General features: G+C 38.5%; 1 protein-coding gene across 2 annotated transcripts in view; it reads left to right on the top strand.

Moving 5' to 3' along the window:
• The window catches only part of PLXNB2 (plexin B2), a 402,707-nt gene that overhangs the window by 183,449 nt on the left and 196,249 nt on the right, over positions 1-23,009 (top strand). For both annotated transcript variants that reach the window (XM_060777770.2, XM_060777771.2), the window contains one exon: positions 19,030-19,087. The gene's annotated coding sequence lies outside the window, so the exon portion shown is untranslated. The remainder of the gene's footprint in view (positions 1-19,029; positions 19,088-23,009) is intronic.

Below are 23,009 nucleotides of genomic sequence, written 5' to 3'. Positions count from 1 at the left end.
ATAGAACAGCATTTCTCAACCTGGCGATCGGGACCCCTAGGGGGGTCCTGAGGGGGTTTCAGAGGGGTTGCCAAAGACTATAAGAAAACATATATTTCTGATGGTTTTAGGAACCCATTTGGCAGGGAAGGCTGAAGATTTCTCTGCCTTTCCTTCTCTTTCTTTTTGGAAAAAGATGGCAAATCCTCCCACCAAAACCCTCCTCTGCGGTGTTTGGCCAGCCTCTAGCCAGCCTATCAGCCGGGGGGGGGGGGGGGGGGCGGTGTTTCTGAGACTCCAAGCAGGGAGGGGAGAGCAGGTGTGCTCTCAATGTATTGCAGCATGGTGTGCATGTGCGGATGAAGGAGAGCATGCGAGGCTGAAGGGAGGCTCATTCCAGTGAGTCCCTTCAAGACATGGGGGATCTGTTTGGAATGTTTGGCCCAATTTTATTGTTGGTGGGGTTCAGAATGCTCTTTGGTTGTAGGTGAACTATAAATCCCGGCAACTACAACTCCCAAATATCAAGATCTATTTTCCCCAAACATCACCATTGTTCACATTTGGGCATATTGAGTATTCATGCCAAGTTTGATCCAGAGCTATCATTGTTTGAGTCCACAGTGCTCTCTGGATGTAGGTGAACTACAGTTCCAATACGCAAGGTCAGTGCACACCAACCCAAGAATTTTCTGTTGGTCATGGGAGTTCTATGTGTCAAGTTTGGTTCAATTCAATCATTGATGGAGTTCAGAATGCTCTTTGATTGTAGGTGAACTATAAATCCCAGCAACTACAACTCCCTCCCAACCCCACAAGTATTTAAATTTTGTCGTATCAGGTATTTGTGCCAAATTTGGTCCAGTGAATGAAAATACATCCTTCATATCAGATATTTACATTATGATTAATAACAGTAGCAAAATTGCAGTTATGAAGTAGCAATGAAAATAATTTTATGGTTGAGGGTCACCTCAACATGAGGAACTGTATTAAGGGGTTGTGGCATTAAGAAGGTTGAGAAACCTGAAGGAAATAACGGTCCTTCAGTTCTAGGAACAATAAAAAAATGGTTAAACTGTGAAGCCATACAAACCATGCTGCTTGAAATATAACAAAGAGGCTACAAGTTTATCTTTATTGGTTGTAGTTTGAAGAAATAGCGAGGCTTCGTTATATTTAGGTCACCTAATACTTCCCTTTGTGAAATGTTCTTCTGGCCATTATCTGTGAAGGTTTCTCACACATCTGTTGTTTGCAGCTGCCCTTTCAGCGGGAAGAAAAGCCCAAGGGTAAAATATGCCTTTTTCCTCCTTTCGCTTGTATTCCTGATGATTTTGGAAAGGGGCCAAGAAAAAATCCTGAGGCACAGTCTGAAAGAGAAGCAAGCCCTCCCTCTCCCCAAGCACCTGCAAAAGCAACAGTAGCTGCTGCCACTGCATTAACTGAGCAGAAAAGGGAGCAAAAAGGAGAGGAATTGCTGATATTGGGGCCATTGTTTGTCGTAAAGTTTTTCCTACAGGTAAGCAAAAGAGTTGGCTAAGCAAGCCTTCATGCTTCAGTCCTAGCAGACATATTTAGCATGAACTCAGACTAGGAAGAGAGGCGTAGAAAGTAGAATTTCTACACATGACCCTTGTTAGCAGTTCTTTCTGGTGTCTGATTTGACAGCAAAGTTTGTGCTGAAGGCATAAGCTGCAAATCCAAGAGACTAATGCATGTCTTTGATAGGTATCTCATCTGGGAAGTTACCAAATGGTTTCATTATGTGGAGAGGATACTGAAAAACCAAGTAAAAGACTCAGTTTTCAAGCATGTTGATAACAAAACCGGACTGAAATGGCTTGAATATGTATGTTGAGTATTAGGACCTCATCACATTGAGGTTTCCCGTAGCAATTTGCCAGCCTCCATGGCAAATCAGCAGGGCAGTGGGGCAATCCTAGTGCCCTGTGCCCTGCATCACCAGCAGCAATGAGTCCCCATCACACATGGGGAAGTGTCACTATGCAGCTTCACCCCACGCTGGCCCTGTGGTTCCTTATGGAACACCCCAGTTCATCCACGGAGCCCTGCTGGAAGTTAGCCTACATTGTGTGATGGGCGGCATGTTGATAACAAAACTGGACTGAAATGGCCTGAATGTGTATGTTGATCACCTGTCGATCAGCTGTGCTGCAAGCGTCCTAGGATGCCTGCAGCCCATTGTGTGATGAGGTTCTTAGACTTTCACTTTGGACACCCGAGTTTGAATCTGTGCTCAGTCATGCAAGCCCACTGGGTGAATTTAGGGAAGTTACACTCCCTCTGATTCAGAGAAAGGCAAAAGCAACCCACCTCTGAACAAATCTTGCCAAGAAAACAACATGATAGGTTCATCTTAGGGTTGCCATAAATTGGAAACAACCTGAAGGCACACAACAAAAAAGAATATATTTGTAGGAAATTAATACCAGACCAAACTTTAACAAAAAAAATGTAACACAGTCAATTGCACAAAGCTGTGGACATAAGATATCTTGATTTCAGAAGAGAATTTGACAAAAGGAGGGCAGAAGGAGAAAGGCTGGATTGAATTATATTCACAAATTCCAATCTATCAGAAGAGGTAGAAACAAAGACAGTGGCTCCATGGCACACTATGTGTTTTAATACAAGACTCCTTGCTATGACATATAGAACAAAGCATTGTAAAACAAAAGGAATCTTCTTCAAGAAGATTTGAATCCAAGGAAATTGACGTTTGATAAGGAGAATTCTTGCTTTCACACACCAATGCTAAGTAATTGCCACAAATATCTGAAAGACTAGTTTCATATTACTGAGCTTTTTGAAAATAACAAGGCAAGGGTCACAATTCACATTTTGCATTCCATTCCACTCCCACAACTGTGTAAACATCCTTTATATCTTGAGGTATAAATATCACTCTGTCCTGCATTTGAAGAAGTGGCTTTATATTCATGAATACTCATTCTAAAATAAAAACCAGTTAGTCTTAAAGGTGAAACTATGTTCACATCCATACCCCACCCATCCCCACTACCTACCCCTATTTGGTAGTACCAGTTTGACTCAATTGTTAAATGGCATGTCTGAGTCTTTGTGTGTGTGTGTCTATATCCCATTGACTGAAGAAAAGAAGCACAAGCTTAATTATTCTTAGCCACCAAAAGAAAAGACTGAATGGTGACGATAGTATTATTCAAATGCCTGAAGAGCTGTCACATAGCAGATTGCAAAAGCCTGCCCTTTACTACCCCAAAGGATTGGATTAGATCTAATTGCTTGATTTGGTTTGAAATTCAGAAAAAATGTTCTGATGTTATTTAGTTATTTATTTACCCTATTTAAACCCCGCTTTTCCTTATCCTAAGGTGGACTCAAGGTGGCTTATAGATGGCAATTATTCAATGCCTTAAACACATACAACATTAAGATTAAAATCTATTGAATTAAAATTAATACATATTAAAAATTAAAAAATACATTCACTATTAAAATTATGTCGTCTGAAAATCGTAGTTTGAGGCTGTTTCGTAGTCATTGCACATATTCCAATTATATTATATTATTATACTGCTTCTCCGAAGGCCTGGTAATAGAGCCAGGTTTTTACTGTCCTTCTGAAGGCTAGGAGGGAGGGGGCTGACCTAATGTCACTGTGGGGGGGGGGGGAATTCCAAAGCCAAGGAGTCACCACTGAGAAGGCCCCACCAGTTGTGCTTACGAAGAAGATGGGATTGAGAGCAGGGCTTCCCCAGAAGATCTTAATCTCCAAGGTGTTTCATAGGGGGAGATACGTTCAGACAAGTAAACTTGGCCAAAACCATTTAGGGCTTTATAGGCTAAAGCCAGCACTTTGAATTGTGCTCTGTAGCAGACTGGCAGCCAGTGGAGCTGACATAACAGTGGTGTTGTATGCTCCCTGTACCCCTTCAAACAGTCCAAGCTTCCAAACACTCTTCAAAGGCAACCCCACATAGAGCACATTGCTCTGGTTATGGGATGTAACCAGAGCACAGATCACCGTGGCCAAGTCTGACTTCCCAAGGTACGTGTGCAACTGGCACACAAGTTTTAGTTATGCAAAAGCTCTCCTAGCCACCATGAAAACCTGGGGTTCCAAGCTCAGTGATGAATCCAGGATCACTCCCAAGCTGAGAACCTGCATCTCAGGGGGAGTGTAACCCCATCCAGCACAGGCTATAATCCTATATCCTGTTCAACCTTGTGACTGACCAAGAGGACCTCTTTCTTGTCTGGATTCAGTTTCAATTTGTTTGCTCTCATCCAGACCATCACAGCTGCCAAGCACTGGTTCAGGATCTGTACACCCTCCTTAGTAGTAGGTGGAAAAGAGTGATAAAGTTGAACATCATCTGAATACAAATGACATTGAACTACAAAACCCCAGATGATCTCTCCCAATGGCTTCATGTAGATGTTAAACAACATGGGAGACAGTATTGAATCTTGCGGGACCCCACAGGACAGCAGCTGTGGGGCTGAGCAGGTGTCCCCCAACAGCACATTCTGGGAATGGCCCTCCAGGAAAAACAGTTAAACAAGAAAACTAATTCCCTGAAGCTGGAGTGGAGTTTGGGATAGTCTTCAAGGAGAAGCTGGATAGTCATCTCTTGGAGATGCTTAAATTTAGGTTTGTTATGTCAAGCAAGATTTCCATCCAATACTTGTAATTGCTTATGCATTCTGCACATAAGTTGTTCTTGCTTATCACTAAGTCTTGGTCTTGGTTTGGTTTGCTGATTCTAGGAAGCAACTGTAAAGATGGAATGGGAGTTGTGAAATAATTTTACCAAATGCATATTCGACTTTACCAGCTTTGGCCTTTAAGAGAAAGAAGTACCTGTGATTGGTGTTTTCCCATTTTTGTTTCTCTTCTGTGACAGTAAAGGGGCAGGTTCACATTATCCCTTTTGGTCTTGTAAAGTCAATTAGGGTCCAGAAAACTTTCACCTTGCTCTTCGTTGAGAAAACTCTTACCTTCCTCCAGAATCAGCCCTGATATGATTGCAGGCAAAACATTTCATAAGAGAGGTCTGATAGGATGTCTTTCAATAGCTTTGCATATTTCATCTAAGCTTCTTAAAGCACAGCTCTGTCTTCAAAAAACGATGTCAAGAAATTGACCTCATGTGCTAATTAGATTCTGCTTGCCACCTTGGAAAGTTTGCAAATGCCTGTCTAAATATGGCCTAGATTCCCTGCTTCATTATATCATCATCCTATCAGTTACTGCATTTTCTGTGGTACATAGACGAGGGAACAGAGTGTAACAATTACTAGCAATTTCCTTTGATCTTCTAATATAGCTACATTTTTTGTGGATTTTGTACATGGATATCACGTTTCCAGGTCAGGTTTGTTATAATTTTTATAGAGAACTCTCCACGTATCAGTTATCAGTGCAGTGCACATCCAGATGCAAACCAACATTTTAAACCATAATGATATTGTAGTTTTTTTTTTCAATAACAGAGTCTGAAAACTAAAATGTCCAAGTAGTGAGACCACCCTTTTCATCCATCTGTAAATGTGTTCTCTATAGTTTCAATTACCAACACTCAACTGCAGTCTGAAAATATTCTGTTGTTCCTCTTTATCTGTGGGTTCGCTTTCCGAGGTTTCAACCTCAGTCTAAAAATAATTCTGGTATGGGTTTGGCACTATTCATGGATTCAGGCTTTCTTCCGGGGTGTCTTGGAGCATTTCCCCCACAAATTGGGCAGCAGGGCTACTGGAAATACTTTGGGATCTTTTGTGGAAATTCATAATTTCAGCACACCATTAGAATGCCTTTATAGAGAGGGAAAGTACCTCAGAAGCAATTGTAGGATAAATAAACTAACTAGAAGCTTTTCTAGGAAACTTTTCTTTATTTCCATTTATCACTGAGAATTTAAATGGCTTATTTATTCTTGTTCATTTTATTCTAATGTTAGGGAAGTTTAATTGCATGTGGTCTGTTGCTTCTCCTTAATTTCACCTATACCAGTTCACACCAATTCCTGAAATCCTTTTGTCCATGCCTTCCCACTACATAGTTATAGCACTGTGATTCTCCTTTATGTACCATGACAGCAATATGTGGTATCCTAGTATTTGCAGTTTAATGAAGTATACTTACATTTTTCAACCAGATACTCTAGTGGTGTTGCCAGATTTCGGGATTCCGTAGAAAGCAGCCATGACACTTAAAGTGGAAGCACTTATTTAGTGTGAAGGAGCCCATTTTATTGTCTGTGGCTTGCCTGTTATTATATATAATTTGTGGAAATAAAGATATTGGCCCAACTCTAGTTGTTGGTACTATTTAAGTTGACCAACTAAAACAAGACAACTCGATAATTCAACATTTATGTTACTCCTATTGGATTAATGAATAGCTTAGTAATGACAATGGACTTTGGGCCTATATTTTCAGTGTGATTGAGCTTGTATACACTTTCTGCGTGAATATGCAAAGGTGAAAGTAAACTGCCATGAGTACTACATTTGCCATGTCATGTATGCATCTCCCATGTTCACAAATGCACATGAGCATTTGTGAACATGACCTATGACAAAAAGATACATCCATATCTGTGAGATCCCATTAGAAGTTTGGAACTATCTAGATGACTATGTGCTTTTTGTAAGAGCTAAACCTGTATTTCCTATGTATGAACAATATAATTCACATAAAACTCCTAATTGTATTTTCCCAGTGATTAAATGCAGCAGACTCACTTGTAGGTAGAGAGTATATGCATGTGCACACCCCTATCCCAAAGGAGGTAGATGCATATTTTTGTCTGTCTTATATTTGACCCAAATCTTTCTGGATTTGTGGATCCCTTTAGTTCATTCATATTCTGTGCAACACCCACACACACCAGTGGGTCAGATGTTATTGTAGAGGTTGGAGAGCTTATAGGCTTGTGTCACAATACAGAGAGAGTTCTTTTCCCGAATCTTCAATACAATAACTGCAGACTCTGTAGCTTGCAAGTAAAATGTTTCTGGCTGATTTTCTTTGGTCATAAACTGATGACTAATGTGTTCCTTGCTCACTGATAAACAGTAGGCAGAGGAGCACTTTCTGAGTGCACAGGGAGAAAAAAAATATTGTGAACAAAAAGTGGAAAATTGGGACAAAAAAGGAAAAAAGGAAAAAGAAATCGAGCCTGCAAAGAAGAGTTCTTAGTGTTTCAGTGGAGCCACTTTTGAAAACTGTTTGTATTGTTTGTGGTTTGGTTAGCCATTAACATTCATTTCACAAAGGGCATCATTGAAAGGGTGAGGAATGTCTGTGGCTACTGTGGATTTCCTCCATGCCTACAGGAAGAGTAAATTAGTTACGAGAATTTGATAGACCCTCTCAAGAGACTTAACTCTTTCCCTTCCGATGGCAAGTCATCATTCACCCTGTATTGTTTTTGGAAAGGAAACCACACAACATACTGTTTTCAACATTAAGAAGGAAGACTGCACCAAAAGTTCAGTTTTCCTGTCTTGCTAATGTAAACAGAAAGGGAGGAGAGAAAATTATTTAGCTTCCACATGAAATGAGGATTCTGTTTGTTTATGGGAAGGTTTTTCCGCAGCTAATATTATTATTATTTCTTCTTTTTCAATTATTTCTGTAAGTAATAGGAAAGATTTGACACTATACAGTCAGCCCTCCTACATTTATGATTCCATAAAAGTCTACATTTATGAATTTAACCATCCATAGTTTGAAAATATTTTTAATCCAAAAAATAAACATTGATCTTGCCATTTTGTGTGGCACTATTTTACCTTGGCATTGTATATCATGAGTCTTGAACATCCATGGATTTTGGTAACTACAGGAGGGCCTGGATCCAAACTTTAGCAGATACCAAGGTCCCTCTATGTATTACTATAAACAGAAATGTATAGGAAGGATTGAGAGGACATTCTGCTCTTTCCTCTTCTGCCTCCTGTGTTGGGAAATGTTGTACTGTGCTGCCTATCATCCTGACTATGAGATAGGCTGGCAAAGTATGATAGGACTTGTTGTCCAGCCTTCTCTGAACATCACATGTTTCATGTCCTTGCTTTAATCAAAGATTCTGCTTTCAACTGTTTAACATTTAGATAATAACAAATACTGATGTGATTTTGCTAGTGGGGATTTCAGCCTCCTAGGCTCACCTAAGCTGCTATAAATGGAAAAACTTCAATGTTTACTTTAGATCATTTTCTGTCTTCAAAAAAATGTGCAACATAAAATCACAGCTGTCTATCTTCTTTATCTAAGGTGCCACTTCAGCACACTCCACCATCATCCACTTTCTCCCATCCCTGAGGTAGTTCTTGATTTGACTGTCATAGACTGTCATTTTGCCCATTATGTGTACTTTATCTCCTTTTCACTGTGTTTCTCAGTATAAGAACAGGCTTCTTCTCTCAGCATCCTGTGCCCTTAATTGTCCCTTCCCACCCTCCCTTGTTACATAGTACTATCATGAATTGCCTAACGCAGAAGGATGGTGGGGCAAAATGCACAAATGCTTCACTTGATAGCATATAATAGCACAATTTGGGTTTCTGCATCACATCAAAAATGGCTTTTAAAAAACATACGTCTTTTGATTCCCTAATTCCAGCATCGAGCTGTGTTCTGATAAATCATACTGAGTCAATAGTCTGAATGGCAAGATAAGGAAATTACAACATATAAAATCATAGATTTTGAAGAGACCACAAAGGCCATCCAGTCCAGCCCTCTGCCATGTATGAATACATAATCAAAGCACTCCCAATAGATGGCCATCCAACCTCCCAAATAGGGAGGCTCCACAACACCCAGAGGGTGTATATTGCACATTGAGCAGCTCTTACCATCAGGAAATTCTTCCTAATATTTATGTGGAGTCTGTTTTCCTGTACTTTAAATCCACTGCTCCTTGTCTCAGGAGCAGCAGAAAACAACGTAGTAGCCTTTCAAATGTTTCAGCATGGCCATCATGTCCCCTCTTAACCTTCTCTTCTTTAGGCCAAATATGCCATATTTAATTGATTGTAAGACACCATTGATTCTAAGACGCACCCCTTTTTTGAGCCTCGATTTTGAAGAAACATCTTCATCCAAACATTACTCCTTTGTCTCGCTATGCAGCTGTCCTGGCCAGGCCCTAAAAGCCTCCCCAACACTGTACCCAATGCTCCTGACCTTCTGCCTTTTGTACCACCATTGTCTGTTCCTTGTGTTGCTGTTCCATGTCTCACTGCTAAGTGGGAGAGTTTGCAATGAATTATTTATCACCAAACACATTGATCCCTGATCCTTCTACTTCTGTGTGTCTCATTCCCCCAAATATCTACCTCCTGTATTTGAGAACTGACCTCCTCTTTGGAGACATTTGCTGTAATTTCCTAACCTGGGACAGTCTGCTCTGCTCTGTCCAAGAAAATCTAATGCACCCTGATATGCTGGTCTGGAGAGTAGATACACAGACCTTTAGTTGCTGGACCATGTCTTCTAGCAGGCTACTGACTTGCACTTCCTGCAGTTATAGCACACCCTCCAGCAAAAACACAAACATACCATATCTGTTGCAGTTGACTGTAGTAGCTCTCACACTATCCATATTTAGTAAACAGTACTCAAAACTTCTGCATTAAATGCCCTTTCAAAATATCTGTTTGCCTTACCTGTTAATGAAGCTCTTGTTTGTGGCATACACCACTGGCCCTCAGAGATTGAACACAAAATACTGACTTGGCAGTTCTATAGAGCTAGTGGTTGTGAGATCTTAGTAGAAGCCCTGGTCCTTAGACCCTATGCTGAAGGAGAGTACATGGACAAAAGTGAACACCCCCCCCCCAAAAAAAGGCTAGTCAAGGATAATTCTCAAAATACAGTTCAGTTTTTGTTCTTTCCTCAGAGACTAAGATAGCAGTTTTAAACAACCAGTGACAGCTATTTCCGCATCCAAGCAAGTCAATAACACAGCCCAAGCCCTGTTAGACCAAATGCTCAAGGAGAGCATACCACCAAAAACAAAAATGTCCCCTACAAGACTTTTAGAAATACAGTCCAAAACACAGCTCACTTTCTGCTCTCTCTTTGTAGACTGAGAAGAAAGTCATTCTACAGTTTGCTTTATGATCAAGGAGCCATACAGTTTTCTATACTTAATGTGTTTTATTCTGTGTGAGTTTTGAATTTAAGAGGATTAAAACAAAGAGATGCATGTAGTGGGTCTGTCAAATGTAGAAGCCTATCTTGCATTCAGAAAAATTGGTGTAGAAATCGAAAGGGTGGAAAGGGTATGGACGTGCTGCTATAGTCAGCCTCAAAGACTTCAACTTAAAACTCCCAAATGACCAAATGGAGGTATAGCAGTAATAGTAGCCCGCAGTGCAGCTATTGCTAGCAGAAAAACCTGCAATTTACCAACATCGTAATTTGATATATAGAATGACTTTTTCAAAACAGAGCCAACATGTCATCAGAAATCAAGTACCTTTTCTGGTGTAACTAGATCCATCAGATTAAACTAGTTCAGGGGAAGAAAAGTTGTAACTGCCCCAGATGATGTACTAGAATTTCCATCAGACCTTGCCAGCGTAGTCATTTGAATTGTGATGTGTCCCAACTTTTGAAGTGTTGTACAATGTAACCCTAGACTAGGAAACATGTTAATTTAATTATCTCAATTACTTAATTGGTACCGTTTCATTATCCGGGTGGAGGACACTAGGGGGCGCTAGAGAGAGAAGGATAGTCAATTTATGGAGGGGGGAGGTTGGGTTGAAGGAGGAAAACTATTTCTGTTTTCTTGTTATTCCCCCCCCCCCCCCCCCATGTTCTCATTGTAGAAACAACTATGTTTATGATATGGGGAGAGGAAATAACCTGCAAAAAGGGGGAAATGGTTTTCCTCCCTTCAACTCCCCCCTAAAATGGACTATCCTTCTCTCTCTATCACCCCCTACTGGCATTCACCCAGATAATTGTACAGTATGCCATAATTTTACCCATTGATAATAGGCATTGTAATATTCAGAATTTGATGGTCCAGAGGTTTTTCCACAAACTAGTATATGGTAAACTGAAATGCTTAATAATTGGCAGGAATCTAATAAAGGTAATTGCTGGTGGAAATAATTGCTATCAAAAGCTTCTCTTTGCAAGAGGACTTCCTTGTATCAAGCATTGCCTGTACATTTTGTTAGAAAAATGGCAAATGCAGTTTTCAAGTCTCTTTATCTTTGCAAAATACTTTGGGGGATTGAAACATTGTAAAGAATAGTCCACAAAACAATATCCATCTGTTCAGCTGGGTATTTTAAAATCAGTTATTGCTCAACTTTTAGTATAAGATCTAAAAATGGAAGGATCCACTTTTCCCTTTTAGAAATGGGGATTGTGTTTCAATTCCCAGCTCCAGCAGATTTACATTTTGGTGAGCAGAGAATTTTCAGTGACTACTGTAGCAATGATAACCCTTCACCCAACATAAGATAAATGTAAACGTAATAAAGGGAAGACTGGTAAATTTTGTAGTACAAGCCCTCAGACACTATCCATAATCTGAAAATAATGATGATAGCACAGTTTGGTACATATTCTGCCCTGGAGATAGTAGTTAATGCTATTAGGGTTGTTTTTTTAATGCTGCAAGGAGAAAATATTTTGCAAAAAGTAATGTTTGAGAGTCTGAAAACAGCCAGTCAATACAAATCAAGATTCCTGCTGATGTCTGAGCTCATAAATTCCCACATCAAGTATTTCTATGTTTTTTGTAATACTTAATATAAATCTGTTCACCTTTTGATATAATGGACTTCCTTATTATGAACTCCTACTGGGTTATTTGGCAAAAGCTATTTTCAGCTGTGCCTTTCATTACTCATGCTTATCTTTTTTTTATTTATCTGTAAAGATGTAGAATATTTGGATGTGAGGGTGAAGAACAAAATAAGATAAAGATTAAACAATTATGCAATGTTGTTTTTATCAAGCATTTGCTTGATTCAAAATAACTGCATATTTTCTGTTATTTATATTATATAAGTGGGAACATAGACCTCTCCACATTTTTCTGGATACATACAAAACCATATTACCATAATCTATATCTCTATAGAACTACACATTTACACACTTAAGTGAAACAAAATTCCAAACACAGAGATTAAATGCAGGCTCTATAGTAGTAGAATAGTTCTCAACCTGTGAGTCCCCAGATGTTTTGGCCTTTAACTCCCAGAAATTCTAACAGTTGGTAAACTAGCAGGGATTACTGGCAGTTGTAGGCCAAAATACCCGGGGACCCACAGGGTGAGAACCACTGGTCTATAGTGTGCAGAAAGTGACCCACACACTAGAGTTGGAAGTTGGAAGAAACCACAAGGATGATACAATTCAACCCCTTTATGCAGGAATATGCAATCATAGCGTCCCTGACAGATATCTATCCAGCCTCATCACATCAGGTTTCAGTGATGCCTATTTTATTATATTGCTTCACTATGTTAAGAGTTCAGGTTCATCTTGTTTATTTCCCATGCTCTATGCTAAATGTGCAGAATACAATAAACGTTGTAATAACCACAATTATCTCATATAGCTGAATAAATTGAAACTGGGAGCTCATATATCAGTGAACTGGCTCCACTATAGGTTTTATTTGGAACTTGGAAGCAGCTATCCAAGTTTAGACAGTTCTTTTAAAGTTTAGTATCTGACATCAAACAAATGAGTCCTCCATTGAGTACAGTCATTGAGTGGAATGACCATGAATACTGCCATTTGCAGATGAAAATTTTGTGAGTTTTTTTTCCTGTGAGTGATAGAGATATGCAAAAGATATGGTGGGAAACTAAATTCTGTCAATGTAAGGACTGTGGAACTGGTATATCAAATCTTTAATTTCAACTCCTCTATTTTTCTACTGTCCAGCTCAAAATCTGACCCAGACACTTGACTCTCATAAAAGGAAAATTTACATTATTATTATTAATAATAATAATAATAATAATAATACATGTACTGTATTGAATTGGTAGTACAATATATTTTGTCACCATCACATAAATAATCAAGCTACTTAGATTGCTACAATGTAAAATATATTGATTTGATTAACATTTCTGAACAATAAAACTTCCCTAAATTCCTATTAAAGTAATTATACAACAAACTAGCAATTCAATATTATGGTTTTTTTTTAAAAAAAAAATCAAAAGCCAAAGGCACCCTGATCTACTTCATAGGATTGTCATTATGTGAATAACATAGGGAAAAAAGAGTTGTGTATGTCTCCTTACGGTTACTAAAATAAAAGCAATATGAAGTAATTAAAAAATAGTCAAGACAATAGTCAAGGTTTGATGAACCATTATTTATGAAGCTACATATTTCACTTCCTCTCCCATCTCTCACATTTTCCACCTTTTTATTAGGCTAGAATTCTGTTTTACATACAAACTAACTCTGATTTTATATCATTAAAGAAGTCAGGAAACAAGTCTGATAGTCAGAAGCTGTCAAACCCATCTTGTGTGTGTTTGTCTGTGTGTGTTAGTTGAAGGAAAAGTTTCACTTTTCATTAGAGGACAGAATATATCTATTTCTACTGTCTGGAGTATGCAGTCTGAAATCACCGTAGGCTGATTCCCGGCTGTCTTTGTTCTGATGTTCCCTGGGATTGTTCAGAAATCACAGGCACGTCATATGTATTTATATGAGTTGATCAATTGGCAGTAAAAACCTGCAGGCTATGTAACTCTCAGGATGCATAACAGTTTTGTTTTGAACTTAATTTTATCCACTCTCAATTTCTCTTCACTCGCGGTGTGCTTTTAAAAAATAATAATAAACAAGGGGAATCTGTAGACTGTTTGACGGAATTGGCTTCTTATATGTCTTTTCCCAAACTAAAAGAAAACGGAATGTAGTCACCTGAGACAACTATAATCACAACAGAAGCCTCGCTGGAAGTCACAGGAGAAACAAATTGCAGAGTTGAATAAAGGAGCTTTGGTTTCACCTTTAAAATTTCCCAGAAGGTCAGAAATAGTTCTGGTAGAATGCTGTGGATTCCATGCCATTTGTTTTCTGCAAGTGAGCAGAATAGTTCCCCTAACATAGGATGATCTAGGGACTTAGCTATGAAAAGTTATGGTTTTGTCCATAATTTTCTCTCTTGGTTGATCTGCAAACATTTGTTACATATTCATAAGGTCTTTCTCTTCCAAGAGTTAGGCTATGGTACCTTTGTCCAAACTCAGAAAATCCATCTAAAAAGGACATTTTGTCTTGTTTTGTTTTTTAAAAAATTATATCCAGTCCACTTTTGTATACCAGTCAACTCTATGCATTCATTGGGGCACAGGGACACCCATGAAAATGAAAAAAACAATAATAAAGAAATTGCTGTTTTACCTGAGACAACACTTTTCTAGGAACTTCTAAGCCTTCCAGTTGACTCTATGGTCAACTTCCATTGAAATCTGATCATGGAATTGCATTGAGGGATCTAGAGTTTCCAAGAGAGGTGTTTTCTATAGAAATCTCTAGGTCCTTCAGCGTGACTGGAAAAGACCTAGACTGTAGGTCCTAGAGATTCCTAGGGCGGATCCAGACAGACCTTTATCCCAGGAGAATCCACGTTTTAAGACTGCAGATTTTTCTGGGGGGCCTGTCCACACCCAAATATACTCTTGGAAGTAGCCCGAGAGAATGTCTGACTATTTGCAATGCTACTCTGCTACTTATATGAACATACACATGAACATAGAGATTATGAAGTGGTCATTTCTAAAGATCCAGAGCTGTGGTTCTCAACCTGTGGGTCCCCAGATGTTTTGGCCTTCAACTCCCAGAAATCCTAACAGCTGGTAACCTGGCTGGGGTTTCTGGGAGTTGTCGGCCAAAACACCTGGGGACCCACAGGTTGAGAACCACTGATCTAGAGAGATGGTGTGAAAGTGCTCTGAAGAACTGAGCTTCTGGCATGTGCTCCATGATTTGAAAATGCTTGTCTGTTTGCCTTTGCACTTGATATGGGTAAGCATCAGAACATAACTGCAGCTAAACTATGTGAATGGTCTTCAAAGCAGATTGGGTACATTTTTCATGGCGGTAATATCAACCTTTCTTCCAAAATGACCTTGTACGCTAAACAATATGGCCCAGTCTGTATATATCATCTTCTTTCATTTTCATTGAAGTGTAAAAGCAGCTTCCTGCTCAGCTTTGAAATCACTTGTTAAGCCTACTCCAGTAGAAATATATTTTGGTGAAACCATTTGTGGCTTACTGTCTATAGGCTTAATTTTCTTTCTTCCAGAATAAAACACCCTTGTCAGTATCATGTAGTTAGACAGTAAATTTCCCAAAGGAGAAAAGTAAGTCCCAAATCATTACTCAAGATTCAGTCCCCCGGTTTCTAAACTTTTTAGACTTACTGGACTGCGTGTAGCTTAAAAATTCATTGCTATGTCATCTATGTTCTTCATCAGTTGCCCTCCAGGCATCTATAATGTAAGGACTACGGCATTGTGTGAAACACTATCTTGGGGATATTTATATATATCTAAGATCAGGCAGCCCACTTTGGTTGAAAGCTCGTGTTCTGAAAGGTTAGAACGAAGTTTCTAGCTTGTGCTCAGCTGCTGTGTCCCAAGATCATTACTGCATTTTGACTGCCTACAGACAAAAGACAGTCCTGTAATAACATGACTGTGAACATTTCCTGTCCAGTCACACTTTATTTAGCTGGCCAAAGACCCAAATAAGCATTCAGCATTCCTCTTGTTGATTTTTTTGAAACATAGAAAGAGCAACTGTGGAGGGGGGGGGGGGGGGGGGAAACCTGAAGTCCTTAGAGGTTTTTAAATGATTGGGCTAATTTTGACTGCTAAGTTTTAGGCTTGGAAATACAAATAGAGTAAAGAGTGAAATCAATGGAACAGCAGTTCCCAAACTGTTTTGGTCACAGAACACTTCAGAAGACTCCCACACCTCCAGCCCGCACGTGAAGCCCTAACTCTGTCCCTGATTTTCCTTGGGAGCCTAACTCTGCCTTAAGCACAGTGAACCCACAGAGTTTTCCCTTCTTTTCAGCTGCTCCTATTGCTTGGGTGTTTAGTATATTGTTGGTTTAGAAATACAGAGATTCAAATTTTGTTTTTTAAAGCAGAGGTACATTGCATTTCAACAAGTTCTTCATTAACTTTTAGAATTTTTTCAAAGTCCCCCCCCCCCCCCCCCCACTAAAACCATAGTGCTCTGTAGAACACAGTTTGGGAACCACTGCTATAGAGTATAACACACAGAGTACAAAATATAATACAGAATGTTATATGTAGGGTGTGTGTGTTTTACTGGGAAAAGGAGACAGACTAATGCTGAGCAGAATGCCTACTCAAATGTGAACAAAGAGATGAAAATGCTTGTATTTCTATCAATGTTGATTTGAATGCTAAGAAACTGCCTAGCAGTTACAAGTGGTCACATATTCCAACTGTACCTGGAGGTTTGTTGTTGTTGTTGTTGTTGTTGTTTTGTCATGTCAGGAGCAACTTGAGAAACTGCAAGTCACTTCTGATGTGAGAGAATTAGCCATCTGCAAGGATGTTGCCCTGGAGACGCCCGGATGTTTTGATGTTTTTGCCATCCTTGTGGGAGGCTTCTCTCATGTCCCCACATGGAGTAACATCATATTTAAGATCTCGGTTTTGATTGGATGTCATAAATGAGGCACTATTGACACCTTTGTTTTGATTCAATCATATAGAAGAATTTAAAGTCAAACAAATCTGACTGCTTTTGCTGGTGCAATGTATAAAAAAGAGTCTGCAACATAACTTCCAAGTCAGACTGTTTCCAGAAAACTGATAACTGCCCATGCATGCGGTAGATGCTACAGTTAAAAGAAACAATTAGGCTGTAATAAAATAGATATTTTTGCCATTATGATTTTAATGGACAGTTAATGTATATGTATAATGGACACTGTTAGAATTAAAAGTGCCCACTAATGTTAACCCCTGGGATTCTGACTAGAAATGGATAGTTTCTCAACAGAAGAAATTGTATTTTATATATGCAGCTAGGTATATTTTAATGGATACATAATGAATATATAGCTAGGGTATATTTCAAAAGATAAAGGATTATTCCACAAGAAAGTGTGAAATGTGACTTGCCACATTAAGTAAAGTAATAAATGGAGGAAGCCTTACATGCAATATAATGTAATGTAATGTAGTGATGAAAGCAAAGTGTCCAGACATTTTCATGACATGTTTCTCCCTAAGGTGACTGTATATTTTTGTGCCTCATTTATTATATAAAATCTATTATTTATATAATGCAAGGTCTAAAAAACTATAAAGAGCCTGATCACATTCCCAGATAAATATCCTGATATTGTGATACTTAAGTATGCTTAAATTGAGTGTTGATGGTAACTCTGTCAGTATGGTTTAACACCATCAGAGATTGGTCACCTAGATGCCAAGAAAATTATAAAAGGATCCAGACAGAATCCGTATTATTTGATAAAAGACAAAGGACTCTCTATCTCTTAGTCTAAAGAGATAGGGCTGAGAAACCATGTCTGTTTCAATGGCTTTAAACCCAATTAATTCAGAACTGAATTAATTACATACCTTGTAAGCATCCACCCCTCCCCCAAATTAACTCCCCAAAAACACTAAAAACTTGCGAGGTGCCATTATCTTTCTCCTCTCACTCTCCTGGTGTTAGAAATGACATGCCAGGAGACTGGTGGGGGGGAGTAAAATCCCTCCCCACATCTCCTGGAGTGTCATTTCCTTGCACCAGGAGAGTGCAAGAAGCAAGATAATGGCACTCAGTACGTTTTTAAAGCATTTTAGGGTTATTTTGAGGGGCTTCAAGGTGGCTGCATGCCATCCCAGTAGTTACTGGAATGACATGCAGACACCCCTCTGGGAAAGCCTGGGCTTTTGGTGCGGGGATGGGGACTTTAAACACACACTGCAGCGGGTTTTCTAAAGCTGCTTTGGCACATGTTTAAGTCTAGTGTGGAAGCGCCCTTGAACAGCAGCTGCCAGAATCAGCCATTGCTGACCACTGATGGATGTTGAATTTAAAAAGCTCAGGATGGAGGACATGTAAATGGCAATTAAAAGCTATCACAAAATTTACAAAATAGCGCTACCTTTATTGTTCTAAGTAAAATGTCCAAAATACCCTTTGCAAGTTTTTGAAGCTGTATCAAAAAAGCAATCATTGTTGTGGAATTTGGATTTTGTTGGACCTTGTTGCATGGACAACACGGCTACCTCTGAATATATTTCTTACTTTAAAGTTGCATATTTTATACCAAACAACATAAGCTGGTTGTGTAGGGGGAAGGAGAAAAGACTGTTTCCTTCACGGCTGAAATTGTGACTCTGAAATGTGTTATAAGGTAGAGCTGTCATTCAAGAGGCAGCCTGTTTCACCTCAGGGGAGTTCAGCTGTGTCTGATGACATAACCTTACCAGCCTACAGCAAATCCCAGTAATATTTCAGAGTTCAACTGCATAGTTCTGAACACCATAGCAGAATTAACATTATAAAACAATCTGAGTCTGCTAGGAGTACTGTGAAAAGGTATCATCTTCCATATCCATACTATAATTAATCTTTAATAGATGTTTAAAAGGTCTTTATTGATGGATGGTTTGGAAATTTCTTGTGAATTAACCTTGGTCTTTTATATGCATAAGCAGACTGCTATATAATTACCTTTGGGGTGTATTAGTGTTAAACTTTGAGTATTTGGTCATTCATGCACTTCCTACAGCATTGTTGAGTAGTGAATTATTAAAGACATTGACCTTTGATGGTCTCACTAATTTCAATAGTGATTTGTGATCTAAAATATTATGCTACTGCCTACTCTGCTTAAATGCACTGATTAATATACTGTATTTTTCAGAGAAATACATATTACAAGAATATTGAAGGGCTGGAAAATATGACAACAATACACAGTTGACTGTAAAATCTATTAATTTGCTTCCTTTTAGGTAAACCAAGCAGATAACTTGTGGAAAAATAAGTGAAGTGAAAGAAGACCCAGAGCACGTAAGTTTTTGTCTCTATTTTTTCCCAAAAATATATTGATTTCTTCTTCTAAATCGTTAAACTGTTTAAAGTAGGAGAGCAAGCTTCTTTGTAGACATAGGGACTTAAAACTATTACATTTTCAAATACATTTCACTACCATGAGGAAATGTCACTTTCTCAGGAATTCATGATGCATGAAAGTGACTTGGTGCCATATGTTTGTCCACCCTATTCTGTAACACATCAAGCTCTGTGTGCAGGGTTGCATTGATGCACAGGAAGGCTTCAATTATTATAGGCAGTTGTGTGGAAAAGCATTGCTAACTGTTGCTCACTTAATTACTGGCCTTGATTGCAGAGGAACATTTAGCCAAAGCGGTACCAAATTAGATTGCATCTACAGAGATGAATGGAAGATTAACAGGCCACTTAAACATGAAGTCAGTAGTCTTGTGAACTGTAAAACAATCTAACAGCACTAGATCACACAAATATCTTTGTGATGTGTTCTTTAAAACACTTCTGAGAGGAAGGAAAGAGGAGAACCTCTGAATATACAGATTGTGATCCTGTTTCAACAACATAATGCTTGCCCGGGTGAATTTTTTGATCATGTTTGGCATACTCAGCACTGTTTTGATATACCAGTGAACATTTTGACCCATGATACCTTGTTTGAATGTTCTGTTTGCTTCTTGTTGACATATTGCTGCAAGTCAACTCCTCAAAGTTAAATGATTTAATCTTAGTAGACATATTTGTTTGGTAACGGTTTGAGCAATGTTGTGTTTCAAAATTTGTGTAGGAAGGACATAAAAATGTTTTAAAACTGACTTCATTGGTTCCCAAAGTGCCGGTTCACATATAATCGGTTAGTAAGATGTAATGCTAACTGGTAGCTTACCATCATGAAGATGCCCATGTACAAAAGTTGCCTAAAGTTGCAGAAAATAAAAGGCATCATAGTTTAGGTCCAACCTCTTTAAGTTGTAGGTTATTAATTTTGCTCCTAACACTAACTGACTCAATGAAACAGGTGGGTAAATGACAAAATATTAAAAACTGCATTTGTTAAGATGCAAAGAACATTGTACACATTAGATTGGAATGCGTAAATCCTATTAGTTATCCCAAGTTAACTAAGTTGCTACATTTTTCCCTCATATTTAAAGGTCTTTTTTTTTTTTTGACAGACAGTATTATGGCTTATACCTGTTTTATACAGGATCCAAGATCATGCATCTTGTATAAAAAGACCACAGGAAGAAAGTGTTAGTATTTCATGCATTTCAAATACTTCTCCCAGATATTGACAAAATAAGTGTAACTAATGTAAAATATGACAGCCACTTTTTAGTTGTTTTGTTGAGGACTGTGAGTAAATTGAGTATTAAAGAACTCTGAATGCAGAGAAGCAATAGACTTAGTGTCGGAATGTCTATGATTCCAAACTTGCACATGAATTAGGAGTAAATTGAGTGGCTGGTCAATATAAAATAATGCTGGTATAGACTGCAACAGTCTTTCCTCTTACCACTGATACATTAGACCATGGCTATAATGGAGAACAACTGTGAAATTTTTAAAATTGTTGTCTTCGTTTCTCTGTAGTCTGTATTTTAGACACATGTTGGTTCCATGGGGAAATAATTCTATGAATGTGAGAGAAAATATTTCATAGGAAGAGGAGTGAGAGGTGTTGACATTAGACTTATTAGATCCATGAGAATAATGCTTTATAGCATTTGGTTTTTGTGTGTGTGTGTGTGTCTTTAGAAACTGCATTGATACAATACTCGGAATAACATAATACAACATTTATTATCAAGTACTACATTACTTGTTTTGGTTTCTTGTCCAGAACAATTCCTTCCCTCTGGGAAAAAATAATTTTACAAAATATGTGTTCTTTAAGGGGTATTATATGCTAGTTCCATGATTGGATGCTTACAAAAATGCTATATATTGCTAACTTTAGGGTATACGGCATACAAAAATGATGTCCCTTTCCTGATCAAATAATTGTGAGCGCATCTCTGTGTACGAACCCACACAATCTCTTCGTTCATCTGGAGAGGCCCTGCTCTCGATCCCACCAGCATCGCAGGCGCGTTTGGTGGGGACGAGAGAGAGGGCCTTTTCAGTGGTGGCCCCTCGACTCTGGAACTCACTCCCTAAGGACATCAGGCAGGCCCCAAACCTGGCAGTCTTCAGGAGGAGCTTGAAGACATGGTTGTTCCAGTGTGCCTTCCTGGAATAATGATCCCATAGCACTTTGTCCCTCCAAAGCACTTTATATTTTTAGGTCTGCTCGTATGTCTTCCACAAATGCCACTATCACCTTTTCGTCCATGCCTCAGCGCTATTTCCAATTTTAATTTTTACATTTGGCCTTCCCACAGTTTTAATTGTATGTTGTCTTATTGATAATGTTATATGTTTATCATCTATGCTTTATTTTAATTGCTTGTATTGTTGTGATTATTGCTTGTATTGTTGTGTTTGGGCTCGGCCTCATGTAAGCCGCACCAAGTCCCTTGGGGAGATGGTAGCGGGGTACAAATAAAGTATTATTATTATATTATTGTGGCATTACTGGTAAAGTTATTTGTGTTGATTTACAGTATTGTTAAAAGATATGCTAAATGTCCACTAGTAACTTCAGCATATGTTTACAGCTTCAGAAACCTAATCCGGAATTAGATGGTGCTATGATACACACATTTGAGCTCTTTTGTTTCTGATACTTTTACTTCAGTGGAGAAAGCATTTCTCTCCGCAGACATTTTTACAGAGTTTACCCTGCAGTGAATAGAGCAGGAGAGTAAAGATTATTCACTAATTTCAATATGGTACAACAGGTCTACTCATTTTTTATACATTTTTGTTTTATATTTAGTGATAATGGAGTAAAATTTTCATTTGTACCCAAATCCCTTTGCACAAAAATATGCATTTTTTGACACAAATGAAATGTTCTCCAAAAATGTCCCAATTTTGGTGGTAGCGGTGGTATAAAAATACACAAAACCAGTGATAATCTCAGGGCTTGTCTACACTGGTTGAAAAAAGTTGTGGCACCACATTTTCCTGGTCTGTAAGGACTGTGTAGTGACCCTGTTAATGACACATGCGTCATAGAGTGAGATGAAGGTCCTCATTTCCAATCCTTCATTATTATTTTCAGCTGTGAATGTTTTGCTTTCTTTTCTGTCATGCTAGCCAATAATCATATTTTCTGATAAGTGGAGGTATTAATATACTGATGTGTGAGCATCTGCACATGTGACATTAAAATTCAATGTGATATGGAACCGCTTTCTGGTGGGAATGCTCATCTCCCACCAACTAATTTCACCTACCACTAACTCTTCCCCCAGTGACACACACACAAAAGTAATACCACTTGTGGGAGATTGCCACATCCCTAAAATTTTCAATTTTTCTGTAAAATGTCAATGTTTTTGAAACAGTTTAAAGTCCCCAAAAGCACGTTGTAAACTATCATCACAGATGTCTTTTGTCATGATTACAGCACCTATGATGTATGATTTTATATTTCATGTAGACAAGCCCTCACCCAACTAGGAGAATACTTTTGAATTTTTTGAATTTTTCTGTGTGAGAACAAAATTAATGATTTACATCATTGGGCAAAAGGCTCCCCATATGTGCATGTGTAGGTTTCTAAAATCTGTGAATTACAATTTTGTCAGTACTTAAAGATTTAAGGATGAACCCTTTTCAGCTAGCTAAGCTATGGACATGTACCAAATCGGATTACATATTTTTAGTCATCAGCAATTTCTGTTCCTCATTATCTCATTAGATAATATGTTTTCAAGTGTTCTAAATTTTTGTTCCCATAGCGGGGAGGGGGAATATAAATTAAATAAATACATATTCTTCTGTAGTCAAATGCCTTATGAACATGGATAAA

The sequence above is a fragment of the Anolis sagrei genome, chromosome 5 (genome assembly GCF_037176765.1).
Source record: "Anolis sagrei isolate rAnoSag1 chromosome 5, rAnoSag1.mat, whole genome shotgun sequence".
NCBI lineage: Eukaryota > Metazoa > Chordata > Lepidosauria > Squamata > Dactyloidae > Anolis > Anolis sagrei.
The sequence above is the reverse complement of the archived record's forward strand: the minus strand, read 5'-3'. Positions and strand labels throughout refer to the sequence as shown.